This window comes from Molossus molossus, unplaced genomic scaffold (assembly GCF_014108415.1).
Source record: "Molossus molossus isolate mMolMol1 unplaced genomic scaffold, mMolMol1.p scaffold_m16_p_6, whole genome shotgun sequence".
In the NCBI taxonomy this organism is placed as follows: domain Eukaryota; kingdom Metazoa; phylum Chordata; class Mammalia; order Chiroptera; family Molossidae; genus Molossus; species Molossus molossus.
In genome coordinates, this window is record NW_023425399.1 from 102603978 (window position 1) to 102615354 (window position 11377).

Below are 11377 nucleotides of genomic sequence, written 5' to 3' on the forward strand. Positions count from 1 at the left end.
ACACATTGAAGGGTCTTGGGTTTGATTCCAGGTCAAGGGTGTGTAGCTGGGTTGCAGGTTCCATACCTGACCCTGGTCAGGGCACATACAGGAGGCAACCAATTGATATGTCACTCTCATATTGATATCCCTCCCCACCCCAAAAATCAGTGGAAAAAATATATCCTTAGGTGAGGATTAACAAAAACACAAACCAAAAAAAAAAAGAAAATTAATGAGATGTGCCCTGGCCGGTTTGGCTCAGCGGTTAGAGCGTCAGCCTGCGATCCAGAGAGACCCAGGTTCGGTTCCCGCTAAGGGCACGTACCTCAGTTGTGGTTTGTCCCTGGCCCTGTTTGGGTTGTGTGGGTGGCAACCACTCGATGTGTCCCTTTCATGTCGATGTTTCTCCCTCCCTCCCACTCTATCGGAACAAAGAAAATGGAAGGGTGTCCTCGGGTGAGGATAAAAAATAAATAAAATTAATAAAATTAATGAGATGCTTCATATGAGTCTTTAAAAAAAAAAAGTGATACAAATTCAATTAATGCCTCGTACTATACCTAGAACCTACCACAATGCCTGGCATGCATGGGCATTCAGTGACTGTTGAGTAAATGAATTGTGTGGCAGAGGCCAGGTTACTAAAATCAAAATCATCATTAGTGTTTTAAACAGATCACACACCACTGAAAAAAAAAATCAGCGAACAAGAGACAACTGATGAAGCTAGCCAGAACATAGCGGATAAACAAGATAATGAAAAGTAGCAGAGGTTAAGGGACATGCAGGGTGGAGGAAGAAGCCCATCACAGAGCCCTGGAACAGTGGGGCAGTGTTGGAAGGGCTAGTGGCCAAGAATTTCAGAGAACATGAAAGATAAGAATACCAGCATATATCAAGGATAAATACACTCACACTTCCAAACATTACTAATTTGTAGAACACTAAAGAAAAAGAATTATTTTACTGAAAGCAAAGATAAAAGATAACTGAAGCCCTGGCCAGTTTGGCTCAGCGGTTGAGCGTTGGCCTGCGGGCCAGAGAGTCCCGGTTCGGTTCCTGCTAGGGGCACATACCACAAAAAAATAAATAAATAAAAAGTAACTGAAAAAGTCAGATGCTGATTTCTGGCTGAAATGATTATAAGGGTTATTCTTAAAAAATAAATGATCTAAAAGAGTGATAAACTCTGTTTATGAGTTTACCTTATCAGAATACTGCATGTAGAAACTAGTTATTTGCATGATGAATGATTTCTGATGTTCTTGCTATAAGTTGTTTTTGATAACCCCAAACTCTCGTAAAAATCCTTGGTGGGCCCTGGCCAGTTTGGCTCAGTGGTTGGAGTGTCGGCCTGCAGACCAGAGAGTCCTGGGTTCGCTTCTCCCTACGGCCATAAAAAAAAAAATAAAAAATCCTTGGTGGTTAGGGAATTCTCAAATTTCAAGGGACCTGAAACTAAATTCAAACTTCTCACCTAGAAGAAAATATTTTTAAGCTACTACTTACTACTATTTATCATGTTTGTGCACTTTATTTTTATCATCTTTTCCTTAAATTATGTCTGCAAAGGTTATAAACAGGACTCCTGCAGACTGTGCCTACAGATACTTTGGTGTGTTCTGGAAACATCCTAGATGTCTTACACGTTAAAGGTGTCCATAGTCTACATCCAGTTTTTAGTATGGCAGGCAAAAGGTGAAGGCAGTAACAGTGGAAGAAAAGAGGACATCCATCATTCTGGTAACTATTTCTTGTGGATGTGACATTCTTAATCTCACCTCCAAAATGTATCGAAGATGCAAAAACATACAAGCCACTGCTTTTAGACCCTACGGACTGGCCAGAAGGAAATGGACTCCCCTCTCCAGCTTGCTTCCGGACCCACGCCTGCACTTCGGGTGCCCACTCTTCCCCCGATCTTTCTTCATAGAAAGTGCCTTCTGGTTTTCTCACGTATATACACTCCTCTTCCAAGTCCCTATTTTTCTAATTTTCCTGTTTATTCATTATAGTCTTGTAAAAAAAAAACGCAACTCATAATTATTTTATATTCTATTTGTGATGATTTGAACACTATTTTAGGTTTTCATAAGTCTAAATTTTCTGATAGTGATGTATATACCATTTTGGCTTGTTTAAGTTGAGTGTGTGGCTCAACTTGATCTGTGGGAAGACAGAAGACCGAAATTGTGGATACTTCCTCCAGATACGGTTTGCATTTGCTTCCAGTGAGGCAATGCCAATACTCTGGCACCACTTGAACCCCTCTAGGTCCTGACAACTGTGCAGTCCTCTGAGCTGCAGGACCTTGCTACTGTCCTAAGGTTTTCTCCCCAGGGGTCAATTGCAGGCCCTTTGCCTTTAGGGTAAATGTAAAGTCTACCTTCTAAGCTTCTTGCCTGACCCTTCCTGCTCCTTTCCTGCTTTTGTTTCAGCTCAGTGGTTTGTTTTTTTTGCTGTGTGGGAGTCCAGGGATGGGGCTTAGAGATGTCTCTTGTATAGTAAAACCAAGCAATGAATTACTAAGTCTGTTTTGTATTAAGCATATCTGTTCCACTATAGTGTGGAAGTACAAGTCTACTTGGATTTATTTTTTCCATTTTATTTGTTACTATCTATTTTTTCTTTGTTCTGTGCTATGCTTCTTTCCCATCCTTACCCCTTTTCCGTCTTTTTGGATTGGCTGAATTTTCTTGTGTTTTCCGCTTCTGATTTGAAATTTAAACATTCTAAGTACTTTGGATTACCTTTTAAATTAAACATTGAACTTGCTTGTCCTGGCCGGTTTGGCTCAGTGGTTAGATTATCGGCCTGTGGACCAGAGAGTCACAGGTTCAATTCTGAGTCAAGGGCAGTAGCTGGGTTGCAGGTTTGAGGCCCCAGTCAGGGTCATGTGGGAGGCAACCAGTCAATGTGTCTCTCTTACAGTGATATTTCTCTCTCTCTGTCTCTCTCTCTCTCTCTCTCTCTCTCTCTCTTCCACTCTGTCTAAAAAAGAAAAAAAGAAAAATTAACATGCTTAACATCTAAAAATGGTAAACATTTGTATTGTCTTTGCAAACATGAGGATGTTAAAATATATGAATTCTAATCAAATTCTTCTAGTTCTTTCACCTTCAAATTAGATATTTATTAGTGTTTTGTGTAGTCAGTGTTTAGATTTGCCCACGTTACAAATTTTTTTTGGCTCACCTTTTTTTCTTGCATCTCAGACATGCCTTCAAGGTAGAATTGTTTTTATTTTCTGAAATTATATCTTTAGCTCTGTGGATTTAGAATTGATTTCTCTTGGGCTGTTTTAAAATACTCAGTTTTATCTTTGGAGCTGTACAGTTTTTATTCTGTGTCTAGCTACAGATTTCTTTTTGTCATGTTTTAACATATAGCTCACTGATGATCTGTTCTTTTTGAGTCTTCTCTGCATAGAAGATAGCTTTTAGGGCTCTGTCTTCAAGTTCACTAATTTTTCTTCCATAGTATCTCCCAGCTCGTTCTGCTCAATTCACAGGCTGCTGGGTTCTCTGGCTCTTTCTGCCCAGTACTGCACCCTGGAAACTTTCTTCAGATGTGTGAACTAGGGCAATTGTGGGGCCTCATTCATAGACTTTTAGGAGTTGTTTCTTGTTCTCTAAATGTTACTTTCTATAGCATCCTGTTCTTGTTTCTTGGATATAGTATTTTCTCATCTCTCTAAAGATATTAGTGATAGAACGTCCAAAGATTTCCTTGTACTTGAATTTGCTTTCCTTTGATTGATTAAGAATGTGGGACTGAAAATCTGGTTGGAAACTCTGGTAGCTTGGATAGGACTTGTCCACTTTAAATTTCATGCAGGGCCATTTAAAATGGCTGGGCCATTTTGGGGGAAACTCGATGTCAGTATCATTAGGTCTTTCTTTTTGAACTGGTTATGTTTCTCAAAGATGATACTTGAGATAACCTATTTGGATTGTGGATGTCCCTGTGTTGTGGGAACAAAATGGGGGGGAGGGGAGTGGAAGTTTCATTATTCAATATCCATACAGTCATTTTATACTCCTTTTAGTACACTTCCTAGATTGTCGACTTGACATTGTCCAGTTCAAAGACCATCTCATTTCATTCATCTCTAGAGAATAAACTCTGGTCTTCTGTTGGATTTGGGTAGAGAATCCAGGAATATATTTTTCAATTAGTTTTACCCATTCCTCTTGTTGCTTCATGTCATTAATGTAGCAGGAGTTCTGTGGGGGAAATTAGGTTCTGCCACTTATGTGTACTCCCACAGTTATTGAAAGATGAAAGTCCAATACATTTTACTTGTGAAGGTGAGATAGAGTCTATCTTCCTGACCCTTTTGGCTTTTCTGGGATGACAAAGTTGTACAAACATGAGTCATTTTTGTAATAACATTCCTTAGTCTGTTCTCCAGTTTTCTGGGAGGGAGAGTTGTTAGGGAGATGGTACTGGACTCCTTGTTCCAGTGCCTGGTCACCAACTCATGGATGTCAAGAACTATTTTTTGGAGTGAAAGTAATGATTTCCTAATATTTGAATACAGCTGTAATACATGTTCTTGCATATAAAATTTCATTGTAGACTTAGAAGTAGTCTCTCCTGGCTGGTTGCCTCCATCGTATTCTGGTAGACATCCCGGAGGGCCTAGAACCTGCCCTTCCTACTCGTCTAACAATGCTCCCTGTGTCTAATTAGCTGTATTAAATTGGTCCCTTTTTGCTCAAAACACCTAGGTTGTTTCTGTTCTGCACTGTTCCTAGAATGATACAAAGTTCTATTTCATTTTCTTAAAAATCTATCTGGACTTTTTCTTATACTATCTGTATTAAACCCAGTTTATTAGTCCTGTTTTTATTTTACTTACTATTTTAAACATTTTTATTCTGTATTAGGTAATATGTTTGAATTTTTTGTTGCAAGGCTAATTCTCTGTCTTTATTATTTCTGCCAGCGGCTTATTCATGCTGACCTTTTCCCTCCTGTGTCCTGTGATTTTGGAGTGTGGGCTCACCTTTGCTGGGCTTTATTGGTGGGAGTTTTGTAAGGTCTGCATACCATATGTCCATCCAGAAAATATTTGCATTTGCTTCTGCCAGTAATTTGGGAGCCACAAGCTTGGGCCATTTAAATTTTCTCATCTTGAAAATTAAACCCTAGATCTAGGCAGACTGTGGGCATGAAATTCCCAAGGGGTATTCCTATCCCCCTCCCCCACCCTATTAATTTTGTCTTTTATTTCGTGGTAATTATTTTTTCTAGTTCACCATTTTACTGAGAGAATAGTCCTGGAGGTTCCAGTCAGTTTCATCCCAGTTACCTTGTGTGGGAGTCCAAGGTTTTGTCTGCTGTCTACGAACTTAGATTTAATTACTTTGTTTTCTTATTTACCACAGTCCTCTCTTTTGCATACTGTCACCATCCGAAGATAAATTATTGAGTTGTGTGGAATTCACTTTCATCCTGTTACATGACAGTATTATCTGCGCAATTTTTTTCCTGTAATCTCTCTATATAAATTAGTTCTATAAAGTTGATTCATGTAAACAATGATGTCTCATCTTAGTTCACAAAGAAAGTCCTGTATTGATATATAGAGATGAGGCTCGCATAATTTGGTGATACATGGGGTAGCCTTCCTTTCCTAAATTGTATTTATTACATATTAGGTATATCAAAGTTTAAGATATTAATGATAAAGTGTTTTAAAAATATGTTAAGCTTCCTTGAGAAAACTATAAGCTTTCAAATGTTGTTTGGGTCAGGAAATGGACATTCTATAGCTATTTTAAGCAAGGAGACATTTAATATAGTGAATTAAATGCTTAGAAAGTCCTGGGGAGCTGAAGGTGTGGGTTCTAGGCTGGGACTCCAGAAACAAATCTGAGGACTAGACAGAAACAGTCCACAAGTGAGTCAGTGGAACGACGAGTTCAGGAAGCTAGAGTCCATGCACTGTCACCGCTGCCACTGCTTCTCGACACCCAGGATGGAGGACAGTCACCACCACTGACCCAGTAATCAGGAGCCAGGGAGCTGCCGCGCCCCGGCGTTGATGTACCCACCTCTTGGCACACAAGAACCTGGCAGGGGACGCTGGAACACGGGGAAAAAGGCCTCACTTTTCCTTGTCCTCAATAGTCAGCATAAACAACAAAAATAAGAAAAATGGTCTCTGCCTCACAACTCTCGCAAGACTCAGCCAATAGGTGTAACCTAATTTGTAGCCAGAAGACGGTGCAGTCACCCGTGGGATGCAATACTTCTCTGTTTCCATCCTCCTAATTAGGAGCAAGACAGAGTGGAGGTAAGCAGGCCACTACACATAGTCTGTCAGCTATGTGTGTGTGTGTTTGAGTGTGCATGCACATATATAATGTAAAGAAATTACTACTGAATTTTTAAAAAGTGGTCATTACTGTATGTTTGTGTCACAGTGGCAATTTCTTTTTTGTCCCATGTTACAAACTTGTACTGGAATAAAATTCAGCCTGCAGTTGATCCAAACTAATGTGGATATAGATAATACTAACATAGAAAAATTTGAGATATTAATAGTAGAATATTTCATTTTTAGATTTAGGCAGACTATTGTATGCTAGTTCATTGTAAACAGCTTTTTGATGTAACACCCTAACAGTGAAAAGAGTGGGGAGGTACACACTCCTAATATCTGAATATTTGACTAAGGATACACCAAGATTTAACTTGAGTGTTAGTATTCAGCCAAGTTCAGTTATTTGCCTTTTGGGTAGCTGATCATTTGTGGCATCACTGAAACCGTATGAAATGTTCACATGACTATGTAGGTTACCATCATATCTAATCAGTGTTACTGATTCCAGCCATTAAAATAGGGCATTAATTTAGATTTATTATTAGCATCTGGGTGTTCATTTTCAAACAGAGGTAAGCATTTCAGATTCAACCAAATAAAATCTCATGAGTTTCTCTAATAATTCTATCAGTCAAATAATAAATTTTAATTATTTCAAAGTAAAATGTTCATTAATCAATGATTATGAAAGCTGTTTTATGTAGAAAACAATGAGTAATAACTAATTATTGAGTAGGGAAAGAGATTGACAGTTGATATGAATATTGAGTAAATGCTTGCTCACTTTATGATGACCATATATTCTTTTAGTTTTTTTCTTCACTGATTTTAGAGAAAGAGGAAGAGAGAGGGAGAGAGAGAGATAGAAACATCGATGAGAGAGAACATTGATTGGCTGCCTCCTGCACGCCCCCCACTGGGGACTGGGCCCACAACCTGGGCATGTGCCCTGACCAGAATCAAACCAGCGACCTCTTGGTACATGGGTCGACGCTCAACCACTGAGCCATACTGGCTGGGTGATGATCATATATTCTTTTTGAGTCAAGAAAAAAAATGTGTGGTTGTTTTGTAGCTTTATTTTGGTAATAGATAACTGCTGTAAAAGTTGGTACCAGAAAGTGGAGAGCTATACAACAAAAGCCTAAACTAGATGGTACTGGCTTTGAAAAGTAGGGAGTTGGGAAAACTGTTAGCAGAGAATGAAATTATGGTGAGGAAACTGCTTTATTAAGAAGCTGTTATGAAACATTTGATAAAGCAGCTGCCTGTGTACCTTGGGAAACAGGAAATATACCTGAAGAACTTGGGCTTTGGGCAAGGATATCTCCAGGTAAAAGGTAGAAAGTGCCACCTGGTGGCTTTTAGCTGCATAGGCTGAAGTACCACAAGAAAGAGCTTTAGGGAAGGAAAAAAAAAAAAGACCTTGTTAGGTTGCAAGCAGAAGTTAAAGGTAATATAGAAAGCTAGAGCTACTAAATTGGAAAATGAAACGGTTGTCTTATCTCTAACCACCCAATAACAAAGTCTCAAAGACATGAGCACATGTCCAACATCAAATCGAGATTGTGACTCTCAGACATTTTGATAAGACTGCTGAGAGAGTTAAGGTGGTGTTGAGTAGATCCTTCAAGTGGACAAAAGCGTTAGGGTGTGGTCCCCCAAAAGCCTGATCCAAAAGTGGCAGTAAGAAAATCTAGAAGAGCATATGTTGATACCACTTCACTTCTAGGTGTGGCTTTGCAATGTGTAATGGACCACAGTCAGATACAGAAAGCTCTTAAGTTTTGAAGAGCGAGGTGTTAGCAAAACCACCAACTGCCTGACCAAAAGATGGATGAAACTATAAAAATGCCTCTTGGCCCCTGACTGTTTTAGTGTAGGAAGCAGCCTGAAAAAGCTAATCAGCTACAAACAAGGATCATTTCTTCAGAAGGAATAGAGGAAGGGATGGAAAAGGAGGACATCTCAGATGGTGTCACGAAGAGCAGTGGAGAACAGTGAGACAGGAAGCCACTCCTGGAGAGCAGGGTCGGGCCTAACGGAACATTTCCTCACTGCCAGAATGGGAGGCCCGGTGGGATCGGAACTGTTATGAACCAGTGACTATATGCTGCCCATTCTTACCCTTTCCAATGGGTCTGTTTATTGTGGTTATCATGTTCCTTTTTTATGACTGTATAGTGTGTGTGGGGGGGGGTAGAGGGGCAGGTAACTTGCCTTCATTTCACAGGTCTCTGGAGCAAGAGGAGTGTGTGTGCACCTGACATATATCACAGGGTCCTAGACTGAAGGCTGATACAGGGTCCCAATGACACCTGGGTGGGCGGTGGGGGCGTCGGCAGTGGAGTTCTGACTAGCCCCATGTCCCACTACCTTGTTCCGCCTGGTTGATGCCAGGTGGGAGTGGAGGCCCGGATGCTCACCGAGCCCTGCTCAGACACCAAGGAGGTGTGTTAGTTTCCTACAACTACTATAACTACCACACATTTGGTAGCTTAAAAGAACAAATTCATTCTCTCACAGTTCTGGGCCAGATGTCTGAAATCAGTGTTATCAGGGCCTCAGAGTTTCTAGGGGAGAATCCTTCCTTGTCTCTTCAGCTTCTTGTGGCACTAGGTGTGCCTTGGTGTGTGGCTGAGGAACTCCAGTCTCTGCCTCTGTCTTCACACGGCCTTCTCCTCCCCGTCTCTTCACGGTGCAGCTCTTACAAGGACACGAGATTAGATTTGGGGCCCACCCAGACAACCCAGGATGATCTCATTTTGAAGTCCTTAACTTTTACATTTGCAAAGATCCTTCTTCCAAAAGGGTTACATTCAGTGTTCCAGGGGTTTGACAAGGACAGAGCTTTTGGGGGGCCACCATTCAACATACTATAGAGAGGACACTGATGCTGGTGGGGACGAGGCTGAGCATCTTGCTGGGCCTGGACCCCGAGGATCAGGGGAGGGCAGTGAGGCTGAGGGTGAGTAGCCCTTCTTTGCACTAGCTGGTTAAGTTTTGGTGCTGTTAGGTGAGGGGAAGCTCACTTTGCCACGGGACTCCCCTGACACTACCCCAGCAGGGCTATCGAAGCGGTGCTACCTGCTTCTGCTGCGTGGAAGGTGGAAAATCAGCTCCCTGCTTGGTCAGTCTGCACTGGAAGGGTGGTCAGAGTGCTATCCGCTTCTGGCAGTGGAAGAGGGAAGCTTAGCTCCTTGCTCTACCTTGCCAACACCACCTGCCTCTGTGGGACACAGATGCGGTGGGTGGAAGACGACCTCTCTGCCTGGCCCCACTGAAAGCACAGGGTGAGGTGGGTGCAATTTTTAGGCTTCTGTTTGGTTGGTGCAGGGTGGCTATTGTAAAAAATATGTCTGACTAGAACAAATACTTCAAAAGTTCATATGGAACCAAAAAAGACCCCGAATAGCCACAGCAATTTTGAAAAAGAAGGACAAAGTAGGTGGGATCACAGTACTAAATATCAGGTTATACTACAAAGCGACTGTAATCAGAACAGCCTGGTACTGGCACAAGAACAGGCATATAGACCAGTGGAACAGGACAGAGAACCCAGAGATGGACCCAAGGCAATATGTACAATTAATATTTGACAAAGGTAGCAAGAGCATACAGTGGAGTAAAGACAGCCTCTTTAATAAATGGTGTTGGGAAAATTGGACAACTATGTGCAAAAAATGAAACTAGACCATCAACTCACACCATACACAAAAATAAACTCAAAATGGATAAAAGACTTAATGTGACCCGTGAATCCATAAAAATTCTAGAAGAAAATGTAGGCAACAAAATTTTGGACATCATATGCAGCAGAATTTTCACAGATACATCACCTAAGGCAACAGAAACAAAGAAAAAAATGAACACATGGGACTACATCAAACTAAAAAGCTTCTGCACAGCAAAGGAAACAACCATCAAAATGGAAAGGCAACCTACTGTATGGGAGAACATCACTGCCAATGATACATCAGATAAGGGGTTAATTTCCAAAATATAGAGAGTACTCATACAACTAAACAAAAGGAAGACAAAGAACCCAATTAAAAAATGGGCAGAGGAGCTGAATAGACACCTCTCCAAACAGGACATACAAATGGCCAAGAGACATATGAAGAAATGCTCAACATCACTAATCATCAGAGAGATGAAATTAAAACAACAATGAGGTACCACCTCACACCTGTCAGAATGGCTGCCATCAACAAATCATCAAACAAGTGTTGGCGAGGGTGTGGAGAAAAGGGGACTCTAGTACACTCCTGGTGGGAATGCAGACTGGTGCAGCCACTATGGAAAACAATATGGTGTTACCTCAAAAAATTAAAAATTGAACTTCCATTTGACCCAGTGATCCCGCTTCTAGGAATATACCCTAAGAAGCCTGAAACACCAATCGGGAAGATTACATGTACCCCCATGTTCACAGCAGCTATTTATAATAGCTAAGATCTGGAAACAGCCCAAGTGTCCAACAGTAGACAGATTGATAACAAAGCAGTGGTACATATACACAATGGAGTATTATGCAGCGGTAAGAAAGAAAGATCTCTTATCCTTTGAGACGACATGGAGGGACCTGGAAAGTATTATCCTATGCAAAACAAGCCAAGCAGAAAAAGACAAATACCACATGATCTCACTTAGATATGGAATATAATGAATATAACAGTCTGAGGAATAGACCCAGAAACACGGAAGTAGCGTACAGACTGACAACCCTCAGCAGAGGGGGTAGTAGGGGGAGGGAAGAGATAAACCACAGAACTTACATGCATGTATGCATAACCAATGGACATGGACAACAAAACCGGGGACGGAGCAGGGGGCGGATGGGGAGGAGGGTGTCAATGGGGTAAAAAAGGAGAAACACCTGTAACAAAAATAAAATTAAAAAAAAAAAAAGAAAAAAAAATGTTCTGGTAGGCTACCCTTTCGTTCACACCTACTCCTCTGAGTAGGAGGAACAGGCTTTTTTCTAGAAACTTTTGCTGTTCCTGCCTGTTGGTGGTTCCAGGCTGGAGCCTTCTGGAGTGCCCTGTCTGGAATAGATGG